This window comes from Pinus tabuliformis, chromosome J (genome assembly GCF_031772625.1).
Source record: "Pinus tabuliformis cultivar Carrire ecotype Pingquan chromosome J, CPIR1, whole genome shotgun sequence".
Lineage (NCBI taxonomy): Eukaryota > Viridiplantae > Streptophyta > Pinopsida > Pinales > Pinaceae > Pinus > Pinus tabuliformis.
This window is the reverse complement of record NC_142295.1, coordinates 1579098598-1579124671: the sequence shown is the minus strand read 5'-3', so window position 1 is coordinate 1579124671 and position 26074 is coordinate 1579098598. Positions and strand designations below refer to the sequence as shown.

The following is a 26074-nucleotide window of genomic DNA, read 5'->3' as shown; positions in this document are numbered from 1 at the left end:
GAGACAAACAGGTTGACATGCACAGGCTGGCAGGCCACTGAAACTCAATTGAAGCCTATGTACTTGGACAGTGCAAGACATGCTACTAAGGATGGTTGGTAGGGAGGCTCCAAAACGAAGTTAAGGTAAAATTTTGGAGGGTGGTTGTAGCTGCTACAACAGGTACTAAAGGAATATCAAAGAGGCTGGACTGTTTTATGGTACATGAAAACTTAATGGAGCATTTTTTCATTCTGCGATCATGGGTACACCCTTCTTTGTTGTTGGACGATGATGTTATATTTCTTCATTGGCAGAGGGAATGTGGCCGAAAGGGTTTGCCATTTAAATTTAATCACTCTTGGCTTAAGGAAAAAGAATTTGGAAAAATATTCTATGACACTTGGTGTTCGAATTCAAATATCTCAGGGACATCCATGATGGATCAGGTTTGCTAAAAACTTTCCATATTGAAATTAGTTGTGAGATGTTGGGAACGCAAAAACAGAAAAGAAAAATAACATCAAAGAATTAATCACTATTGATAAAATTCTGAAGGATCTTTCAGATCCTTCTGGGCTAGATTAATTTCCAGATACTCTAAAACATATGGCACATGCACTTGAAAGGTGCAAGCACCAAATCCTTAGCTTCTAGGAGGAGGAATTGTAGAAATTTTGAATAATTTAACACATATTCAATGGAGATTATCCTGATCATGTACTAATGCGGAAAACATACACAATACATAAGCTCCTCTACGTTGATCAAGAATATAGCAGCATCAATAACAATAAAACATCAAGAGCATTCACACATTAACACAGTATGTATCACGGGGAAAGCATCTCGCTAAAAACCCCACACTATCTGTATATTAATGATTGAGTCATGTAACATTACACAGCATAATACTTCTCACAAGTATCTCCACCTCTGTTACACACAATACAGCTCAGATCTGATCTCCAAATCTCTTCCACTGCTTGCCTGCCTCCACTGCTCAATACTTGCTCAAGAACTGATGAGAATTGCTTCCCAAACTCGATTTTCACCTGCAAAATAGTCACTCACTCTTTGTGGACGTGAGCAAAGGCTAAAATGCGGGCCAAATACGTGAGCAAACTCATTGGCATACTCAATCCTTTGATTGTGCAAGATCTGGTGCACAACTATAGTCACAACTGATAGCAATCTGATTCTCTACCACCTGTCCCTGTTGAACTGAACATGCACTGACATGCAACTGAGTTAACTGATGTATTCTTTAGTTGTATTATGAGTTAATAATTAGTTTAACAACTCATCATTAGTCTATCTGCAGTTAGACTAACTACAACCAGTTTAACTAAGTTAAACTGAACACAACTCCATCAACTGTACCTCCAGTCCACTAAACTCAACTCACTTGAGTTCTAACTGAAGTCATGCATGCAACAACTCAACTGACTCATAAGAAAAACGAATTTCCTTCTGACAGCTGCATGTGCCACTTCCGTAGCTCAAACTGAAGTGCTCCAAGAGAATAAGATTAAGTTTATAGTCCAAATATTATTGTGAGATAATAATATTTGACTTTTCTATTTTTGACAGCCAGTCTAAAAATAGACTTGATCACTCACACTGTGATCACTCACACTTTCATCAAAAATAGAAGTCCATCTATTTTTCCCAACTTGATCAATCATCCATAAACATAGACATGATCCATATGTCTAAAAATAGACTTGCGCCAAAAATAGCCTGCGGGCCCACTTAGTGAAGGCGACTCTTTTCACTAAGCTCCATCATCTTGTTGCAATCTCAACAGGAATGGTGGCTTAAAATCAGCACAAATTGGGTTACAAGAGGAGACAAAAACACTATTTTTTTCATTAATTTTTCTTCAAAAAGGAGGAGGGATAAGACTATTTGGGGTCTAATGGATGGGGAAGACAGATACATAACATCTCAAAAATATCTCCAACATGAAGCAATTTGATTCTTTGGTAATTAATATCAGGCCAGGAAAGGGGTAGATATAGAGAAGCAAATTGAGATCATTCAACTATATCCAAAAATGTTCAACGAAGCGGAATGTGAGATTGTCGATCGATTGATCACATATGACGAATTACATGCAATATTAAAGTCAATGGCTAAAGAAAAGACTCCGGATCTGGACGGGTGGTTAGTTGATATATTTATACATTTCTTGGACTGATGATGAGGCCATACCTTCTATTGATGGTGAAGGAGTCTTGGAACACATGTTTTGTCTGTGATGCTATATATGCAACCTTCATCTCACTTATTCATATGGTATGAAATGCTTCTACTTTTATAGATTATAGGACGATTTCTCTTTGTAATAATGTTTATAAACTTATTTCCAAGATTATTGCATCCTGAATTAAACCCTTCCTATCAAAACACATATCTCCATAACAATTTTGATTCCTAGTGAATCGACAGATACAAGATATGGTGGATATCACTCAATAATGCCTTCACGCTATCAAAGTTAAAAGAAGGATGGGTGCTTACTAAAATTAGATTTGATAACATTTGATTGTGTCAATTGGTACATTTTAAGATTGATTTTACATAAGTTTGGTCTTTTTGTGTGCGTTGTTGATTGGATCATGGTAGGCATATCTTCTATCAATTTCACGGTTTTGATCAATGGAGTTCCTTCACAATTTTTTCAAGCGTCAAGAGGTTTGAGGCAAGGTTGTTCACTATCCACTCTCCTATTTTTACAGGTCATCGATGGTTTGAGTAGGATGATTTCAAAGGCTCACTCCTGTGGTTTTATTTCGGGATGTCATATTACTAAGAATATAGCCATCACTCATCTAATATTTGTGGATGATGTTCTTATCCTAGGGGAGACTTTTGTTTTAGAATGGATGATTTTATATTAGATTATTTATTCATTTGGAGATGCCACAATTTTATATGTGAGTAAGTCCAAATCCATGCTTATTGTTGGTTCTCTAGATGAGCCTTCAATTATGGAGATTAAAAATATATATGAGGTTGATTCGACACAAATGGAAAAAAACTTCAAGTACCTTGGTTTTATACTGAAACCAAATAAATTTGGTATCAGAGATTGAGAGTGGCTAATTAAAAAATTCGAGCAAAAATTGTTGATGTGGACTTTCAAATGGATCGCTATGGGAGGGTGGTTGATATTGGTCCAGTTAGTTTTACATAACATCTCAGTATATTGGATGCATCTTTATATGATGCAAAAATATATCATTCAGAGGATTAACTCATTTATATCAAAATTTATATGGGCTGGTGCAGGAAAAAAAATAAGTTTCATCTTGTTAATATGGAGGAAATTTCTATCCCGAAGGAGGTTGGGGGAAGAGGTATCAAAAACATTGCACTATTTGGCCATGCAATGTTGGTGAAAATTCTTTGGCGCACTTTAAAAGGACCGTGTGGCAAGCGATTATCAAAGAGAATTACCTAGAAACTCGTTCTCTCTTGGAGTGGATTAAGGGAGGGGTGCAAGTGCCACATGAAGCCTCCATTTGGAATAGTATGATGAAAAACAAACACTAGTTGATTGGGAATATGTGTTGGGAGATCAGAGCCAGAATAATGGTGGAAATAGGATTGGACCCCTTAAAAGGATATTGTGGGTACCATTCTTTGCTTGCCGAGATTATCAGGTATATAAATAACCAAGGAATTTATTTTCTTAAGCAAATATATGTCTCACATGTTTCGTTCTCACCGAATCCTTCATGGACCCGTGCATGGGAGTTTAGATTAGTTGGAGAGTAGGCAATAACATGGGATAAGTATGTACGGAACTTAGCCATGGAAGGTATTAAATTATAAGAAAGTGAAGACATTCTCGCATGGGATGGAAAATGCATTTTTGGATAAATCTCAGTGTTGGAGGTATACAAATATATCTCACCCACACAATTAAATTGGGAGGATTGAAGATGGTTCCCTAAATTTTGGAAGTGGAACATTCTAATTAAACTCATATGCTTTAGTTGGTTAACATGGAAATAATATTAACCTAGGACAAATTATATAGGAAATGTTCTTTGGCCCTTGGAGATGTCCCATGTGCAATTTAGATCAAGAAGACGTGAGGAACCTATTTCTAATTTGTAGATCTGTGATCACTATTTGGACGGGTGTATTAGATATCCTTCATTTTACAACAGTGTGGAATTTTTTTCTATAAAGGAGTGTTTATTGGATTGGATCGCGAAATACAAGGACTATCTCTCTCTCCCATTATACATATTTTGGGGCATCTAGAGAACTTGTCAGATTGCTAGCATATTTGAAGATTATTTAGTTGACAAAATGCTTATCTAAAGGTAGGTTGTTGCATGCTTCTTAGAAATAGGTGTTGTCTCTAAAAATGAATCTTTGAGAGTTATACAATAGGTAGATGTTTGGAACAAATTCTAGGTTTCTTTGATGGGGCTGCATGTAAATATGTATGCATATAGTCATTGAAGTGAGCACATATTACCACTTCAGCTAGTATAGTGGGGCGGGTTCTAACACCCGCACTGAGATTTTCGCACTACGGGTTGTCCTTTTCTATGCGAAATGGATAACTATTGAGTCTATTGACGTCTTTGGACTCTAAAGTGGTTACAAATTGGGTGTTGAAACAATGTTCACTTGAGCCACACTTGCTTGTCAATTGGATAAAGGGCATCAAAATTCTAGTGGGTAGTTTTCAAAGGTTGACCTATTCCCACTTATATAGAGAAAAAAACATGGTTGCAGAGGGATGCAAAGAACAAACCGAACAGATCTACTTTTCTACTTTATACAAAGATATACTTCAAAGATCAAGAAAAATAGATATCTTATAGGCACATATTTTCCTTTTGGTACATACACAATCACCAACGTGCAAAATTAGTGCAAATGCGAAGATGAATGTATTTTTTAGATTTACATGTGAGAATTTTATGTCACAATTTTATCCGAAGTATTTGTCCTTGGACATATGTAATGACAAACATATATGGATAGCATCTTACTTAGCTATTTTCCAGATATACAATAGATACATAATTCATTTTACAAATATAAACATCTTTTTATTTATGAATTCAGGCTTCTGTGATCCATAATGAAATAAGAAAAGTCTTTCGGTAGAAATCACGTAAGAGAAATTTTTGGCCGACATGTTTCGAACCAACTAGTGTGGTTCATCATCAGGACTAGATGAAGAGGCAGACCATGGCAAAGGCTTAAATAGAGAGCAATGTAGAGACCATAATTTCAAGTAATGACTATTTTTGAAAAATAATATTTAAATTATGATATTAATTTATTAAAAACAAATATTATTAAGTAACAACTATATTAAACGACTAGTTTTTGAAAAATAATATTTAAATTAATTTATTAAAATCAAATATTATTAATTGTTTTTCAATTAATGGGAAATAAAAATATAACTAAAAAGAATCAACAAATCAAAGTCAATAATATTTAAATTATGATATTAATTTATTAAAAACAAATATTGTTAAGCAACGACTATATTAAACGGCTAGTTTTTGAAAAATAATATTTAAATTAATTTATTAAACTCAAGTATTATTAAAATATTCATTTAATGGGAAATAGTTGAAAAATATAACTAAAAATAAATAAATAAAAAAAATCAAAGCCAATAATATTTAAATTATGATATTAATTTATTAAAAACAAATATTGTTAAGTAACGATTATATTAAATGGCTAGTTTTTGAAAAATAATATTTAAATTAATTTATTAAAATAAAATATTATTAAAAAATTCTATTAATGGGAAATAATCGAAAAATATAACTAACAAGAATAAAAAAATCAAAGTCAAACTCCAAACAAGGAGGGAAGTAAAAAATTATAAAAAGGAGTCAAGACCCTAATTTAGGCAAGATCATATAATAAATAAAAATAATTAATGGAAATAAAATAAACTAAAATAAAAATAATTAATGGAAAATAAATAAAATGAAACAAAAATATACACAAGTCAAAAATATATGAAGTATGTTTTTTTTTTTAAATGCCTTCCTTAATCTCTCCATCTCATTAATTCCCCCTTTCAGATGCATGAGCCTGGCGAAAGCCCAGCCATAGATCTTTGCATGGAAAACTGAAAGGTGAGGACCATTTCGGCAAACAACCCAAAATTGATGCGTTGATTGGATGGTCAAAACTGCACAGAGGCCTTATGCTCTGGTCATATTTGACTCCAAAACATTGGAAAGGCAGAGAGGAGAAACACAATAATTAACTCACACAAACCATAGGAGATGTTGCTCTTCTCTATTGATCACACAAAAAACTAGATTGATTACAATTATTGAGCATTAGAAAAGGTATGTAATTGCCACTTATTTCGTTATCTTTTCCTTTAATTCATAACTTCTTTACATTATGAGATGGGCATATGATGAAAGATTATGATAAAGTTAAAGAGATTTTTGAGTAACGTAAAATGACTAATTATTACCTTTTTTTATGCAGAAAATGAAGAAATGGGAGTGTTACACAAAATATTGTCACCATGACATTCTGCAGTCAATGTGAGTCTATCACCACTCATACTTTCCTCCTATGCAAGTCTTAAACCTCAACTCTTCATGTCAAGCCTTGAAAAATGAGAGAAAGCCCTTAAAAATCTCTAAAACTCTGGTTCCGCACTTTCTCTTAGCATTACCTGCGGTCCCGCACCCACTGGTCATGTCCCCTACATACCTGCCTGCTCTGTTTCTGTGTAATGGGTGCGGACCCCTGTAAAAGTAAAAAAGGCGCAAGTATATTCTTAAAAACTCACTTTGGGTTATTTCTGGAAGCTTCTAGAGGGAATCTTGAGGTGGCAAGTTTGCTCCTTTGAGGTTCATGCATCCCATACCTAAAGGAGCTAACCCCTTGATGTGAGGAGCTTATCCCTTTGAAGGAGGACTCTATCCCTTCATAGGTGGACATGTAACTTCCTTCCTCTGCACTATAAAATGAGGCATTGGGTTGGTTACTGAGGAGGTTGAAAGCTGAATATTTTTTAGGGTAAATGCTGTTCGAATTTAGACTTCCTAATTGAGCTTGAGAGGAGAGATTACATACCTTTTGATCTTATTGGGAAGAGTGTGAGGCTTGTCAAAATAGAGGAGATTCTTGCTTGGACCCTGGGAGGAGCTTGTACAACAACAACGCACCAAAGGTTGTAAAGTTTCTTCTTATTTTCAAAGTTAATACAATCAAGTTTATTTTTCTCAATAAGCTGTCTTCTATGGTTTATTTCATGGATTCCTTGATCACCATGATGAATATGATTTATTATATTAGCTATGTAGGTGTTATTTGATGTGTGCTTTTTTGTGTTTGCAGGTTCTCAAAAGGAAACTCATTCGGACGGTCGAAGCATGGTTGCCACAAACTAGCGTGGACTTAAGGTATGGTCTAAAACACCTCTTGGTTTTTATTTATAAATCACAATATTTAGAGAAAGGTATATTTGCTTGTTCTTCTTGTCGCTAGATATCTGTAGATACTAGGGAGATCGGTCTTGTCCTCAAGAACGATTTATCCGGCCGACAAATTGGCGACTTCGCTGGGGACTTGAATTTTGGTTTTTTGCCTTTACTTTTACTTTGACTTGAGAAACTTTTTCTCTGTTTCTGGTTTTTTCTTGATGTGTGTGGGATTGGGTAGTTTTTTAGATTCTGAATTGTTTTTTGTTTTTCACGCTTTTGAAAGAGGACCGCACGTTCTGTTTGTAACACAGTGCGGACATCTCCGCACTGTTGCTTTACTACACAGAGCGGTACCACATCTGGTTATACCAGAAGCCTGCGGACCCTGTCAAATTTTTGAAAAACCTAAAATCTTTTCATCCAGTTAAACTTAGGATTTGTTTATGTTTTTTAGCCTCTGCCCAGATCTGCATGTGTCTTGTCAAAAACTTCTTGTGAGTGAGTTCCATTAGCATTTTGGTTTTAGGTGATTTTCTAGAAGTTTTGCGTGCCTGGTTTGATTTTCGCTTGGTCTTTGTAGTAACTCAGAGATTAGAAGCCTAAGAAACCTCAGATTACCCTGGTTTTTGTTGGTCTTCTTAATGAGTCTGACTGATTTGTGAAATCTGCCTTTGGTGAGGAATAGATCTCGTTTTCTCTTTGCAAAGATTTGAAAGAACTTGTTTGAAAGTTTTGAATTTCATTTTTAAAAAGAAAACATAGCTGGGTGTTTTTTTATTAATTTGTTATTCTGAACGAATTAGTCCTTAGTTTGCTGAATAACTAAGTAAAATGTCCTCAAAAAGAAATTTTTTAAGCTTTTACTTCAACTAGGTTTTTAGAAATTTGTAGATCTCAAGATTAGATTTTTCATAGTTTTGAGTGTTTTCTAGAAATTTTAAAATCTCTTTTGAAAAAAATTGTTTTTTGTAGTTTTTGAATGTTGAAAAGAAAGGGATATTTTTCGTGAGCATAATTAGAAGTCTCGTTTTGAGTTTATTGAAAAAGACCAAAAAGTTTTTCTTTTAATTTATATGTTGAAGAAAGATTTGTTTTTCAAAGAAGTGCATTCTCAACTCTTTCTTTAGCTAGAAATTCATTGAAGAAAAAGAATTGTTTATCATCTTAGGTGCATTTTTAGTGTTTTGGAGTGAAGTCTTCACACCATAAAGTTTCATCTCCATACCTTTTGACTTAAGAAACAACCATAAAAATAACGCTTAAAGTAAAATTTATCTAGCAATCTTTTTATTTCTAGGGCTCTTTATCACCAACATAGCTTAGGCTAGTATCTTGGAGTAGGGAGTAATTAACTCTCCAAGATAGTTAAAACAAACAAGTAGCTATATCTTGCGGTAGGAGATAAATTCCAATTGTTACATCTATGCTCTGGGAAGCTCCTCTTAAAGGAGTCAAGCACGAGATCATATCTGAACTAGTGGGGTAATCAATCCTTCCTCATTGGGAAAGATAGAATATATACACGTATTAAAAAAGGTAAACCTCAGATTGACCATTGTCGAGGAGCCTGGGGTCACTTGTTGGTAAACCTTGGATTATGTCAAGGAGCCTTCAAGGGGATTGAGCTTTGTTACTCTGCCCTTGCGTGTGTATCGGATCACAGACTGTTCCCCCAGGTATATTTGTTTATGTTGGTAACCATAGTGACCATAATCTATAGGATTCTTTCCTAAGGTGATGGTGGAGGGAAGATCCCACTGTACTTGGAGCAGACGTCGACTAGACTCACTTGGACTCTCTGGGGCATTCTCTTCGCTCGAGACGGTTTAGTAAAGAAACTTGTGCTAGTCTGTTTCATTAAGCAGGTTGTCGGAGTAACTGTTCCAACCACCCTTTCTGTATTGAACTCTGCGACGTTGGATTTAATCATCAACTAGTGTTTTCGGTACGGAAAGCTACTGTTTGTGTGTGGTTTGAACTCCTAGATTTTTAGGTGTGTGATTCAAATTGTTTGGTTCTCTAGAGACTTTAGGTGGTTTTATTGATATTTTTCTTTGTTTGCATGTGAAGTAATTAAAATATTTAATTGTGGCTAAATTACCGAGACAATCCCACAGACTACGGGGGCAACCTCCCGAGTATTCACCGAGCCAGCTTGAAGGGCTACGAGCTCTTGTAACTCCTAGTGACAGTAGAGTTGGGTCACCGGAAGAAAGAGAATATTCTTTAGTTGTTCATCCTGATTATCAAGTTCAAGCAACAGAGTATATTTCCGAATCAATTTCATTTTTTGAAGTTACTGGTCGTGTTTCTTCTACTAGTGAATTAGCTGAAGAACCTAAAATTTCTAAGCTTGAAATTGAACCTGCTGCTACTCCATCCTCAGGATTTGCTTCTCCAACTTCCAGTGGTCTTGGTTCACCCAGGGTAGGAAGGATCATTACCCAAAATATTCCCTTTGGACTTATTTCTATTGAAGAACTTGTTAGTCCGGAAGAAGGTATATCTATCCCTGAAAATCAACCAACTTTAGAACTTAGGGAGTGTGAATCAATCTTTTACAATCCACCTAGGAGGGACGCTTGGTACGTCTCGTTGACCAACTTTTTAGAAAATCTGGGTCTAAGTTTTTCACCACCTCGCATTCCTTTTCATCCAACACCTAGATGTTATTATCCTCCTTTTGAATATGTCGAGACAGTCATCCATGTTTTCCCAATCACCGGAAACATTTTTGTATGGCAGTCCTTTTGTTCCTTCTAGGTATCAGTCACTCACTGGTACTTTTTAAGGAGCATATCCTCAACCCATTTAACATGGGCTATCAACTGGTAATAACGAAAATAAACACTTGAGTGTAGAAGACATTCTTATGATGTCAAGTACCATTCCAAATCCACAACCTCAAGGTAGTCAGTTACTGTCTGGGGGGCAACCTCAAGGTACTCAATTGCTGCCTAGGGGGCAACCTCAAGGTACTCAATTACCGCCTGGGGGGCAACCTCAAGGACAGTACATTCCTTCGGGACAGTACATTCCTCAAGGTCAACCCCAAAATCAATATATACCTCAAGGTCAACCCCAATATCAATATATACCTCAAGGTCAACCCCAGTTTCATACATGCCTCAAGGTTATCAACCTCCAGGTCAGTACCCAACCCAAGGTTACCAACCACCTTCTGGCCAATCATTTGTACAAGGAGCTGGAAATGTACCTTTGAATTATCAGCCCTACGCTCAACCCGGTTACGGTCCTCAATATGTTCAACCTACTATGGGTCAATACCCCGGAATGAACATGGTGTGGGATCCATCTCAATCTCAACAGATCTTGCAACCTAATGTGCAGTTGTCATCTCAATCGGGACATCCTTTGGTTTCTGGTTCAACCCAACAACCTGTCTAGCCTACTATTCAAACTTCTGCACCTGGTGTAGCTCATCAGTCTGGGCCTAGTTCACCTCGAACTCCGCCTCAAACAACTGCTGCAACTACTGCAGCTTCTGTTCAATCTACCCCACCTACTTCTAGAGTATCGGCAGCTCCGGTTTCTACTGTTCCTGCATCAAATCCTCAAGCATCTTTACCTCAGTCTAGACCTACAATTCAGACTTCGGTTCAGATGCCTGTAGGACAACCTGGTCCAAGTACGGTTGTCACAAGTCAACCTCAATTTACTTATCAACCGTACCAGGGACAGTACCAATTTGGTCCTGCTGTTCAAAGCCCAGTCTACCAGTATCAACCGTACCCTGGATATACTTATCAGCAACCTCAACAACCCCAGTACAGTCTGGTTAATCCTGGTTTTCTAGGAGGATATAATATCCCAAATGCAATTCCAATTCCAAGTTATCCTGGATATCCTCCTCTTGGGGCTGGTCTTATGACCCAGGGTTTTCGAGACCCTAACCATCAGTTACCGTTCATTGCAACTTTGGACTTGCCTGATTTGTCGTGCCTTACGAACGATCCAATTAATTATCTTCCGTTTTGGCCGCCAATGCCGAATAAGTTGCCCAGTGATATCCCAAAGTTTGAAGGTAAATCAGGAGAGGATCCGTCAAACCATGTGATGACTTATCACCTCTGGTGTGCATCTAACTCCATTATAGATGATTCAATTCGTTTACGTCTTTTTCAACGCACTCTAATTGGTCTTGTGGCCAAGTGGTACATTGAGTTACCGCGAGCCTCTTTTTATAACTTTAGTCAGCTAGCTACTTCATTCTTAACTCATTTTCAGTTGCTTGTCAAATATGAAAATGGCATGGAATTATTAACTTCATTAAAACTGTCAACGTCCACTTATATTTCAGATCACATTCATGAATGGCGATGTCGACGACGTTTAGTGAAAGTTTTTATTTCGGATCAAATTTTAGCTGAACGGTTTGTTAAATCATTATTACCTAAAATCATTGAGGATGTAGCTAAGGCAGGAGTTGTTACTTAAGAGCAAGTAATTGCTCAAGCTTAGTACCTTGACCTCGTTTATACGCAGTCGGGTACTTTACACGAAAAAATCCCCGACCTTCCAAAACAAAATCAAATAACTGCAGCTCCTTCAGGGTCTCATGCCGCTGATGGTATGATTGGTTCAGTTAATACCAAAAGTAAGAAGAAATCTTCAAAGAATTCTTCTCCTATCATAAATTTACCAGATTCCTCGACAAGAGACTCTTCTGCTGAAATTCCTGCCGATATTCATGTCGTAGAATCATCTACGACCAGATCAAAATCCAACGGTAAAAAGAAGGGGAAGAAGAAAAATAAACAAAATTCGAAAGAGATATCAGATAAAACTGAATCTACCGATGAGAAACGTAAACCTCGCTATCCTTATGTCATTTGTGACGAAGAGAATTTTGCAAGAGACTTCACTCATCGTGTTGAGGTTGCGAAAATTGTCAAAGGTTCTCAAATGCCTGTTGTCTTGAACGATCCTTTTCCTAATCAAGATAGTAAGATGATTGGTTCTTCCTCAAATGCCTCAGAAGAACCCATAATGATGATGTCTCATGTTAGGATTGCGACGCGATCACAAGATTATGGTAGTAAAAGTCTTGTTGGTGGTAAGGAAGCAGAATCTTCTAATTCAAACCCATCAACTTCAACTCCTGGTTCTGATCCGCTACAGATCAAGAAACCTAACCCAAACTTAGTAATCAAACTGCCTGCTAAAGGTATACTTCAAAAGTTAGCTTTCAATCCGCATGCGAGAGCTGCTTAGAATTATAACATTGTTGAAGACTTAGCTATTTCCCCTTCAACAATGTCAACTTTGGAGGTGCTGCAATCTTGCCCAACACATCGTAAATTGCTATTGTCGGCTATAGGAGCTGTTGATATTCAGGACTCGAACCTTATAATCTTCGATTTAGAAAATAGTACACCTCACCTTCCTCATCAAATGGCTTTCCAGATTCCAGTGTTAGTAAAAAATAGACCTTGCTTTAGGACTGTGATTGATGAGGGAGCTTCTACGTGTATTATGTCGATTCAGTGTTGGAGATCGCTTGGTTCTCCTACACTCAATCAATCCTCGACGGTTCTAAAGGCTTTTGATGGCCGTGGGTTCCATCCTTTTGGCATTCTACAGGATTTACATATAGGGGTTGAAGGCAAAATTGTTAATCTAGATGTGGAAGTGGTTGATGCCCCTCTAGATTACAACCTTCTCTTGGGTCGCAGTTGGTCTTATGCTATGACTGCTGTTGTTTCATCGGTATTTCGGCTTATAAAGTTTCCTCATAATGGAAAGATCGTAACTATAGATCAGCTGACATATTTTTCATCTGACCCAGCCTCTTCTGAAAGTATACAACATGTCGGTAAAACAACTATCCCCTACAAGGATGTTGGAGTAGGATTAGTTAAAGATTCTGGTTTACTAGGAACTTTTTCCTTTCCTCCTCCTAATGTATCACCCTCTTCTGCAACCATTCACATGATTTCATCAAACACTATTGTTTATGATGATCCTTGGATCGTACCTTCCGAATCTGAGGTGGATTCATTTGGTGATGCGATGCCTTTGAGTCCCTATGAAATTGCATATTAGGCTGTACAATCATTTTCTGACCCTTGTTCAACCGAAATTGATATAATGAATGTGGTCCATGGAGAATCACTTTCAACATCAAACTCATATTCAACAAATTTTTCCGAGCTTGTTCATACTGATGAGAAGATTCGTGAAATTTTGTCTGTTGATGACTTACCATGGGAAGATCTTCATCATCGATCTTCGTTCTTACTTGAGCTTGATCACTTTCAGAATGATTTTTCATCTATTTTTACTACTGATTATGTCAAAGGACCACATAATCCATTGCAAAATACTGATTCTGAGTTAAACTTGGGAAATATTTCTCGAACGGTTCCTATTGACATTTCAGTTAAACCTGGAATTGTTGAAAACATTCATATAGGTGCCTCCTGTATGGAAAATGAACTCCAAACTTATAAGGCCCTATTTCAAGAATTCCGCGACGTGTTTGCCTGGTCATATGAAGAAATGCCAGGAATTGATCCAACAATTGTTGTTCATGAAATCAAAACTTACTCGGATGCTAAACCCGTCCAGCAACGTTTGCGTCAGATCCACCCGCGAAAAGCTGCTGCTATTAAAGCAGAAGTTGAGAAATTACTTAAAGCAGGTTTCATTTATCCAATTCCCGTAACAGATTGGGTATCGCATATTGTTCTGTTGAAGCCCCGAAAATCGGGTCGACAACAAGGGGGATACCCACCCGGTCCGGACCTTGGTTGGCAGCTCCTTATCCGTTTGGTATAGCGGGTCCGACTAGGGATAATGGGACCAGTTTCCCAATATAAGGGGTGTGTGTGTGTGTAGAGTTGGATGATGCTGATCTAGGAGTACTTAAAGCTAATTTAATTCAAACTTCTAAACTAACTCTATGCTATTGTAATCTAATGAGAAACAACACATCTAATCTACGCTAACCCGGGGTGTCTTTCTTCTATTATGCGATCTAAAGAGATTTCGAACAATAACTGGTAATAAAGATCATTCAGCTATCATAAGAATAGAAATCAATTAAGATAAACCACTTTGCATAAAAAGTTATGAACAACATATCGCATAATAAGTTATTCATATATCAAACACAAATAAATGACTCCACCGTACAGAAGTGCCAAATGGTAACCCACACATTCATGCATTAACATATAAACAACTGAAAACTGTATATCACTTTAAGAATATAAGCAGAAATGGTCAAGAGATAAAAGTACCATTTATGACTGGTTCCACTCATAAGCTTCAAGCAACAACGATTTATCTCTACTTGTTCTAACATCTACTAAGAGTACAAAAGTGCAACATCAGTAGCAGATATCAAATGCAAACATTGATAAATCTCGATCCAACCATTCATCAAAAACCCCCTCTGAGGGTGAAAAAGTGCATGTTCTGAGGACAAGTTTTTTGACAAATTTCTGGACCCTTCTCCAAATGCCTGAGAAGGGTTTAAATACTGCTAACTAATTAATCTTAATTACATAAATTTAGGACACGGTTTTAAATGACCGCCCTTCTACTAAAGCAAAATTATTTCTAAAAATTGAATCTAATTCCTAACCGTTTCTGTATTTGCTCCTTAGTGCTGTAAGCATGCAACATTCGCTTGGGAAGAGTCGGCTGGTCGTCTTCTCCTTTCGTTTGAGCTACGAAAATAGAAATAACAAGCGCTGGCACCACTTTCTGGTAAACTAGAAGATATTTTCGAAAATCTTCCTCTGGCTTGGTGTATTCACTGTGTATAGTTGGTAATAACCCAAATTTCTCTCAAACTGATTCTGCTTTTGCTATTTCGGTTTCCGGCCTTGCGAATGACTGAATAAGTTAGGGACTTTGCTCTCTGAACAGTTTTCTGTATTGAAAACTGCCTCCGTTCTTTGTTCCGGGCTTTTCTGGTGCGTTTTCCCTCTTTAGCGCTTTTTTTCTTTTTGCTTTACTGGTCATAAGCTTCAGGATCTTTTGCAAACTTGCTGCTTTTGTGCGCCTTTGATTCTGAGTTTTGGATGGCCTATTGACATCAATATCTGTTGAGTGATACTCTGGAATCTATGGTCCCGTTGCATGCGGCATCCGTCTGTGAAGGCATCTCTTCTCTGTTCTCCGAGCATTGACGCTTTCCCCTTTTCCTTAGATGTTTCCTGCACATTGCTTTATGTTATTTGCTGTCTTACAGTTTACGCAAAGGAAAAGAGTAAATGATGAAAAGATTGACATGAAAGCTTTAAGCTCTAATGAATGCATAATCATGACACCCATAATGAACTGACTCTTCGAAAAACACAACACAATCCTTCTTGGATACTTTGGCGTACAATCATTAATTTCTTTTAAGGCGCACGCCCAATTTTGGTCTACAGACAGCTTTCCTTGAATACTGTGCCGAGGAAATCTTGCGATGGGTGATTTCTGTGACTCGCATTGTAGTATCGAGGATCGCGTCGTTAAGATGTGTCATCGCAAGAATTGATGATCACATTCATCGCAGATCGCAACATTGCAGATCGCAATATCGCAGATCGCAAATCGCAAATCGCGCTTAGTCATCCAATTATTATGTGCTGCTTATGCGATGTTGCGATATGCGACGTCGCATATCGGCCGTCGGAGATTCCTTAAGTTTTTTCATTTAAGAGTGCTTCATAATATATGCGATGTGATGAATTTCGCGTCGCTTCTTCGCAGCTTATTATGCGCATAGGAAAATGTTTCACTCTCTTCTCGCGATGCGATACAGCTTTAGGGAGTTAAAATACAAAAATTTTGATAAAATGTTTTTTGGATTTTTATTAAGGGTCCCCATTTGCTTGGTGTTATCACTAATACCAAACAAAGAGGGGGGTTGTTGGTGGCCACAACATGTTCCTGTTAACAAAAAGCAAGGAATGATAAGAATATGTATCGATTATAGGGATATTAATTGAGCTTGTCCCAAAGACAATTACCCAACTCCCTATATCGATCAAATCATTGATGATTGTGCCGGCAGTGAAATTTTCTCCTTTATGGATGGTTTTTCTGGTTACAATCAAATCAACATTCTACCTGTTGATCAACCAAAAATGGCTTTTATTTGTCCATGGGGGACATTCGCTTATTGCAAATTACCTTTTGGGTTGAAAAACGTTGGAGAAACTTTTCAAAGAGCTATGTCTTATGCGTTTCATGACATCAAGCACATTGTGCAACCTTATCTCGATGATTTACCTGCCCATTCATTGCGTAGAGCCGATCATCTCACTCATTTACGAGCAATCTTTATGAGATGTAGGCATTATCGAATTAGGTTGCATCCACACAAATGTGTTTTCTGTATAGAAACGAGTCGTTTACTTGGATTTGTTGTTTCGAAAGCCGACATTTGTGTCGATCCCTCGAAGGTTGAAACTATTGTCAAATTGCCTCCTCCTTCAACTCTTCGCCAACTCCAAAGTTTGCAAGGGAAAGCAAACTTTTTACGTCGATTCACTCCTAACTACGCCGACATAACAAAGGGTTTTACCAGGTTGTTGAAACAGAATACTCCATTCTTTTGGGATGAGATAGCTGACAAATCTTTTGATGCACTTAAACACGCGTTGACCCATGCACCGTTATTGCATCCTCCCAACTACAACCAGGATTATTTCTTGTATCTCGCCGCTTCTCATTCCACCATCGGGATGGTGTTAATTCAGGAAGATGAATTCGTTAGTGAACATGCGATTTACTATCTTAGTCGAACTTTGAATCCGACTGAGTTAAAATATTCACATGTGGAGAAATTGGCCTTGGCAGCTGTTCAAGCTATCCAAAGATTTCGTCATTACATCTTACTACGCAAAACTACCGTAATTTCTGACTGTAACCCTATGATCTATATTTTGACCAAACAATTTCTAGGGGGCAAGTATTCCAAATGGATTGTTATCCTGCAAGAATTTGACTTGGAATTTGAAAAATCCAAGTCAAAGAAATCTTTAGTTTTTGCAGAACTGATGTGTGACTTCCCGCGTGCTGATACTGAAACTGTGGCGGAAGAACCCATTGCGAACGAATCCTTGTTTCTTATCAGCACTCTTGATCCATGGTATGGAGATATCATTTTTTATCTCCAAACCCAATATTTTCGGCCTGAAATTTCACGATCTCAGCGACTCAAAATACGTTTCCAATCCCAACAATATAAAATCATTGGAGATACACTCTATCGTCGTGGGGTGGACTTTGTTTTCTGACATTGTTTAACTCATGAAGAAGCAGAAAAGGTTCTAAATGACTGTCACTCTGGAGCATGTGGCGGTCATATGTCTGGGTATGCCACATCCCAAAAGATATTGCGCGCTAGCTATTTCAGGCCGTCTTTGTTTAAAGATTGTATTTACGCGGTCCGGAAATGCCACAATTGTCAAAATTTTGATCGAAAGATGCGTGCTCCACTTGCTCCTCTCCACCCTATAATTGCCGTCGGTCCTTTTGCAAAGTGGGGTATCGACTCTATTACATGTAACCCTCACTCGACTGGGGGGCATGCGTATATCATCCTTGCGGTAGATTATTTTACCAAGTGGGCCAAGGCGATGCCTACATTTTCAGCAGACGGCGAAATTGCTGCAATTTTCATTTTCAATCATATAATTACTAGATTCAGTGTTCCAAGGGCGATTATCACTGATCATGGGCGTCATTTTTGAAAAATTATGATGACTGAACTAAGAGATCAACTTGGCTTGCGTCACGATAGTTCTACTCCATATTACCCGCAGGCTAATGGTCTGGTTGAAGCCATCAACAAAGTTCTAGTCATTATGATCCGACGAATCATTGGTATTCATAGGTCGAATTGACATAACATGTTATTTTCAGTGTTTTTGGCGTATCGAACCTTAGTAAAAACATAAACTGGTTTCACTCCTTTCCAACTGGTTTACGATTTGGAAGTTGTGTTACCCATTGAATGCGAAATCCTGTCATTGCAAATAGCCATAGAATTATTTCCAGCCACTTCCGAAGAGGAGAAACGTTTATTGTACTTAGCTCAGCTAGATAAGAATCGACGTGATGCTGCACTAGCAATCGAAACTCATGCCAAACGAATTAAAGCTCAGTACGATCGAAATGTTACACCTCATAATTTTTCGGAAGGAGACCTAGTCTTACTATACGATCAAGCAAACGATGAGCTAGGCACTGGAAATTTGTACCTATGTGGCATGGTTTTATTGTTAAGCGAAAGTTGGCGAAAGGGGCCTATGAATTGGTAGATTTTGACGGTGTCTCTTTGGGTAAACCCAGAAATGGTCTTTATCTGAAGAGATATTATGCTTAAATCTAGGTGTGGAGATTTTAATTAGATTAGTTTTCTTTCTAGCTGGTGTGTTTTAGATTAGAAAAGTGTGCTTAGTTTAGAGAGTGCTTTTATCATTATTCCTGCTTATCTTGATTTCACTCTTGATATTACAGATGTCGACGTCTCTTCAAACATACATTGGTTTCGTTGATGGTGCTTGTCGTAATACAAGGAGCATTTCTTTTGTAGCTTGGGTTATCTATTCACCCTCTGATGAGTTTATGCATGAGGTAAGCCTCGGTCAAACAACGAACAACATTGCTAAGTATAGTGCAGTGATTGAGTTATTATCTGAATCCATCTCATTTTGGATTCAGAGTTTGATTGTGAGGTTAGATTCTGAACTCGTTGTATTGCAACTTAATAGAGTTTATGCCATTAGAAATCTAGTGTTGTTAAGATTATTTTTGAGAGTTCGTCTCTTGGAACGTGAATTTGACTACATTAAATATCAGCATATTCCAAGATATTTAAATACATTAGCAGATGCAATTTCTTCTCGAATGTTAAATAGACATTTTCAATAATCAAACAGTAAATTTAAAAACATTCCATAACATGTTTTACAAGATAGCCAACAATAGTGATATAGCATAGCATAGAAGTGTGTCAAATATACATCGTCTTCGATCATAGGTTGAAAAATGCCTTATGATCAGCAAAAATGATAGTAAAAAAAGCAAAAATGTCATATGAGTCTACAAAAGGCGATCATCCTATCACTGGTGATGATCACGATAAGAAACCACTGCTTGGGCCACCCTACAAAGGAACCTCCTGAAAGGTCCTGGGACCCCAATTACATAGTGCTGTAACCTAAGAGGAATGTCATCTATGCTAGTCTCTGGAATATCTGCTGTCAAACGCTCTCGACGGTTTTCCAATTCGGTCAGGGTCTCTGTAGATTTGTCCCGTGGGGCCGGTACTGCTGCAGTTGGGTGTCTCCTCTCATAGGGCCAGAGAGTGGCTAGTCGCCGTGGACCCACATATGCATTTGAAACTTTTTACTATCAGTTTTGGACGATTTAAAAAGAAAAAATAAATAAATAAAAAAATAAATAAAAATAAATAAATAAATAAATAAAATAAAACTTAGAAAATGTTGAGAATGATTTTACTTGAGTCATCCCATTGCTGTCCTGGTGGAAGAGTCATGTCTAGGTCACCACGATAATCCATCCCAGCATAACGCAAATCCTGAATCGCGAAAAGTTGGTTCTCCAACCAACGAAAATACTCAGGAGGAAATCGAACAACCTCTGAACCCTCCTCAGGATGACGAGCCATAACTGCAACCCAACGCATCGGCTTAGGCTCTCGGGGAAGTCCAGCTCCAACAGAAAGATGTTGTGGGACCAACATCGAGACCCATTCTAGACCATAGCTCACAACTAAGTAACCATATCCAAAGTTTTTTAGTTGGCTATTTTTTGCTCTATTCAGTTGGCCTTTTACATTCGCCAACACAGCTTCACACCAGTTGAAGATGGTGCCTCGATAACAGTCTACTGCCATTCGCATTTGGGATCAGGTAGCTACATGCAGTGCCGCGCTTCCGCAGATTCTAGTGATAGTAAATGAAATCACTTTGAGTTCAGGACGGGAAATATTTTTGATATCAATCCCTTTGTCCTTTGTTTGGTCATTACAAAACTCTAGTCAGAGTCTATTGACAGATTGGCCACCTGGCCTAGTCCCGAATAGAGATAATCGTTCACCTCTCTTAGGCAAACCAGTCAAGAAGTAAATGCCCTCTAGCTCTATTTCGAGCCGGTGGCCACCAATAATGAAACACTGGTCTTGTATATTCCATCTGTCCACCAGCCACTGTAAAATGTCTACTTGGGCCCTCATGCCAGGTATGGCCTAGAATTTAAATAGCCCGCATGCACTCAATGCATCTATTGAGGGCTGGTGATTAATTGCGGCAAGGTCCACATCTTCGTGCTCCCATTCCCGCCAAATGAGCATTGTGTATATCCTACATTGTAAAAAAGGGCGGATTAGAACATTTTAATTCAAAGTTTTTGGGTGGAAATTGAAAAAATTGAAGTTGTAAAACCTATGTCGTGGGGTCTGCACTCTCCAGTTAGGGACAGTGTGTAGGTCCTCACTCTACCCAAGCAGTAGGTGCGGGCCCCTGGCTCTTTCCTCTGTAGGAAAAAGTCGGGGTCCGCAGGTTTCGCACATTGCGCCTGCGGACCCCCGCAAGTGGTCTTTTAAACTAATTTTTCTTTAAAAAATCAAAGTGGAAGCCTAAAAACAAAATTCAAATGGTTGAAATGCAAGATTAAAGTGATGTGGATTACCTGGAGGTGACGGTTTTCGATTCCAACGGACAGATTTTCCGCAATCTTCACAGGAAGCTTCTTACCCAAAAGCTCTCTTTTCTCTGTGAAGTCAAACGGTAAAAATGAATTTACAAAAACCCTTTTTATAAGCTTTTTTGAATAAATGAATTTTTAATTTGTTTATTTTTCACTTTAAAGAGGTAACTTTTTGATGCATTTTTATTTATTTTAAACAGGTATGAGTAATGTTTGAGTTTTTGTGCAAAATATTGGATTTTTCAGGAGAAATTGATCATTTTCAACAAAAAAAAACATTAGAGTCCTCTTTAAGCTCTTTTCTGACTCGTAAAATATGAAAAGATTGCCGAGTTTTTCTTTTTAATCTCGTTAAAATAGAATTAAAATGACGGTCCACTTACAGCTCTTTTCTGACCGTATAAACATGAAAGGATTGCCGGGCTTTTGTCGTTTCAAGTTCGATATTGGTTATAAAACGACGTGTCCTTGATTGCTTTTTTACTTTTTCGGATCGAAGACACTAATTATGAAAATTACTCCTTGATCGTAATGGTCAAGCGGTTCTCTCAAGTATTATTTTATACTTTTTTTGGGCTTGTGAGACACAAATTTACGAAAAAGGACAACCATGGAGTTTTCTTAAGTTTTTCTTCTGACTCCCTAAAATTGAAAAATGCGGAGTTTCTCCTATACTGGACTCGTTAAAATTTAACAGTAAAGGACTTGTTCAATTTCAAACAAGAACGGACCACTCCTTCTTAGGGTTCAAATTTTCAACTAAGTTGGACTCATCCGAAGGATGAGCTTATAATCAAGCAAACGTTATCCTCCTCAAGCTTATAAAAAATAAAGAGGTACTTGCCAGAAATGGTGGGGGAAAAGAGAGAAAAATGAACCTGTTTGTTATACTTTGTGTCTCAGAAAAGCTTCAACCACTCTTGAACACGACACTTTTTTTTCACCTGGGTTTGGAAATCATTTGCCTAACAGTTAATCAAACCATATTGAAAGTCTTTAGCCAGTTTCTGGGTATTAGCTTTGGGTCAATTGTCACCAAACCATCTGCAGTGTCGTTATGTGTTCAAGAGGTCAGTTCAAATAAACCATTCATTTGCAAAATATCTATCATCCATCTTGACCATCCCTGAGTTAGTCATTGCAAACATATTTCTTCAAACTTGATCTATGATTTCGTGTTGTGGGCTTGCCTACGGCGGATCGCTTTCTATCGACTTTAGCTCATTATCTAGAAAGATGATCTAGAAATTGTCAGTACCTTAGAATCTGCATGCCTCAATGGCAGGTTTCTCGCCTTTGACAATAGGTTGCATCATTGACCTTCGATCAAAGGATTCCGTGACATGTTCGACATCAACTCATCTATTCACATTTCATGGATTGTACTGAGTAATTTGAGATCCATTTACATTACTGGTGGTTTCTCTCACACTTGTTAACAGTTTACATCATTGACTGGTAATCAAGTGGTTTCTACCATGTTCGACTTCGACACATTCATTCACATGGATAGAATCGTACTATTTCGGGAAGTAGAAATAAAGACCCTGGATCTAGTTTCCACCATCCAGGCTGCGAGGAATTTTGTTATTCATTATACAATGGACTATTCATAAACAGATGGCTGCGTCCATATTGTGTCTACATATGTCTATACTTGTGATGTATTACGAGATCATTCCTATATCAGAGCAGTTTAGTTAGTTTTCTAGTCAGTTTTGGTCTGAGTATGGGAATGCCTACCTTAGCAATGATATGATCACATATATATATTTTGTATTGAATGTTTTTACAGGTTCCAACCAGGCTCTCCACAGGATGATCCTCGAAATGATAAAGTACTTCACTCTTCTTAGATGACAAATACTATCCTCATCTATTATAGACTTCACACTTTTGGGGGCAATCTATTACACAAAATATTGTCACCATGACATTCTGCAGTCAGTGTGAGTCTATCACCACTCATACTTTCCTCCTATGCAAGTCTTAAACCTCAACTCTTCATGTCAAGCCTTGTAAAATGAGAGAAAGCCCTTAAAAATCCCTAAAACTCTGGTTCCTTACTTTCTCTTAGCATTGCCTGCGGTCCCACACCCACTGGTCATGTCCCCTGTGGACCTGCCCGCTCTGTTTCTGTGTAATGGGTGCGGACCCCTGTAAAATTCTAAAAGGTGCAAGTATATTCTTAAAAACTCACTTTGGGTTATTTCTAGAAGCTTCTAGAGGGAATCTTGAGGTGGCAAGTTCGCTCCTTTGAGGTTCATGCATCCCATACCTAAAGGAGCTAACCCCTTGATGTGAGGAGCTTATCCCTTTGAAGGAGGACTCTATCCCTTCATAGGTGGACATGTAACTTCCTTCCTCTGCACTATAAAATGAGGCATTGGGCTGGTGACTGAGGAGGTTGAAAGTTGAATATTTTTGAGGGTAAATGCTGTTGGAATTTAAACTTCCTAATTGAGCTTGAGAGGAGATATTGCATACCTTTTGATCTTATTGGGAAGAGTGTGAGGCTTGTCAAAGTAGAGGAGATTCTTGCTTGGACCCTGGGAGGAGCTTGTACAACATCAAGGCACCAAAGGTTGTAAAGTTTCTTCTTATTTTCAAAGTTAATATAATCAAGTTTATTTTTCTCAATAAGCTGTCTTGTATGGTTTATTTCATGGATTCCTTGATCACCATGATGAATATGATTTATTATATTAGCTATGCAGGTGTTATTTGATGTGTGCTTGTTTGTGTTTGCAGGTTCTCAAAAGGAAACTCATTCGGACGGTCGAAGCATCGTTGCCACAAACTAGCATTGGACTTAAGGTAGGGTCTAAAACACCTCTTGGTTTTTATTTATAAATCACAATATTAGAGAAAGGTAGATTTGTTCTGCTTGTCGCTAGATATTTGTAGATACTAGGGAGATCAGTCTTGTCTGCAAGAACGATTTATTCGGCCAACAGGCAGATCGCCATTTTAGAGGAAAAGACAAGGCAAAACCAATTGTTGTCCCTTTGACAGGGAACCGCATCCAGACGAGGCAATCCAGATCGGAGCGCATAATCCAGGAAAAGGAAGAAGAAACGCCATATCAACGCAAGAGGACGAAGAGATAATTGAAGGATAACGATATGGCGAATCCCTCAGGATCCTTTGATCACGAGGGATCGCTACCTTAAGAATATCTGTGTCTTTGGTATTTCTGCCTGGCCACTATAAAAAGGGACAACACTGTTGTTTTATAGAATTTGTCGTTGCAAACTGAACTTTGATCATCGAATCTCTTTAAAGAGCGATTACTGTAACTCTGTTTTCATGATTAATACATAAAATTTGTTGCTGTTCCGTTATGTGATTCTGGAGTAACCACAGCAGTGCGTCCCTGGTGGCTAAGGGCCTGGCCCTAGTGGATCACTTGCTTTCTGTACCATTATTTTTTGATTACAAGTCATTTGTGGTTTGATTTATTTTACTTGCTTCAATCAGTAATCTGTCGTTCCTTGACATTTCATTTACCGGCTCTGTTATATTCAATTCATACTTGAATAGTGAGGTTATAATTTGCAACTGAAATGTTATGCTGTTCATTCTGAAATCATATCGCATTGCTGCTTCTTTACAGATTGACATTACTGTATAACATTGTTGTTCCTTTACAGATTAACATTGCTGTTCATTTACAAATTGGTACTGTTGTTCATTTAGCCATGGTTTACCTATAATTGTGATTGCCATTCATTTAGATCACTGTTCCATTACAACTGCAATTGTTGTTCCCTTATAACTGTGGTTAATACTTATTACATTGAACGAAGATTACTGGCTCCATTATTCGTTGTGTGTTTGCATTTGATTTAGTTCGTTGTTCAATATTTCATAGACTTACTTAAGTTTTCTGTTCCATTCTTGGTGTTATCACTTAAGAATTCTAATGCCAAAATTTCTCATACTAGCTTGATGATAAAGGTTGGTGCTAGTCTAAGTTTGATTTTGTTTTTTCCTTAGAGTCTGAGTCTTAGGGGGTCTTGAGTCAAATATGCATTCTCATTCATCACTGATCATTCTCATTCATCACCGGACTCATAGCCATGTGTCAGTTTGGTTTAAAAATTACTATGTGCCACAAAGCCTTTTAGGTGATTTCGTAGCGCATGTAACCATTTTGAAGTGTTTTCGTAGCGCATAAATCCTTTTTAGCAATTTCGCAGGGCGATGTGTTTTAGGTGATTTCGCAGCGCGACACGTCTTAGGTGATTTCGTAGCGCATAATTCAAAATTTACACTGACCGCGTTGCGAAATCGGAGATTCATGCATTCCACAGTGAATCTTTCCCAACTGTCAAATCTGTCAAGTTAATCTATGGTTGCGTCATTCATTGTCAATTTATGCACTCCACATATCATGTCCAACCGCTTATCTCCATTATTACAGTCACTAGGTACATTGGTACACACAGATTGCAAGTTCCAAGAAAAGCCAGGTATCCACAGTCTTAATGATGATTGTATTCGTTGCATGAGGAACAAGTCTGCAAGTTTTCAATTTGAATACATGGTTATCAAGCGAGGCAGTTATCAAGCGAGGTAGCCATTCAAGCAAGGCAAAGATTGAAATTTGAGCAGCGATAGTGTTTCAAACGTTCATGGAGGGATCGACAGAAAGGAAAGACCATAGATCAGGCAAATGTTTGAGAAACGAGCCTGAAGGTTTAGACATAACCTTGAAGAACAGAGAAGTCAAGCATGCATTTAAACAAGTTGGATGTTGGAATTTTTGCAAGAAGCTCCAAGGAGGTCATGCACAAGTTACTAAGGAATTTGCCCAAAATTTCATAGGACTAAACTCAAAGGTTGGTACGCTGGAATTGCAAGTCTCACCAAACATGATATCCACAGTTACAAAGATTCCAAGAGGGCAAGAAAGTTGGTTCAAGAATTTCAAA

At 37.8% G+C, this 26074-nt stretch overlaps 1 pseudogene; it reads right to left on the bottom strand.

Moving 5' to 3' along the window:
- Nucleotides 1-24761, bottom strand: part of LOC149233518 (serine hydroxymethyltransferase 3, chloroplastic-like) — a 61780-nt pseudogene extending 37019 nt beyond the window's left edge.
- Nucleotides 24762-26074: the final 1313 nt, after the last annotated feature.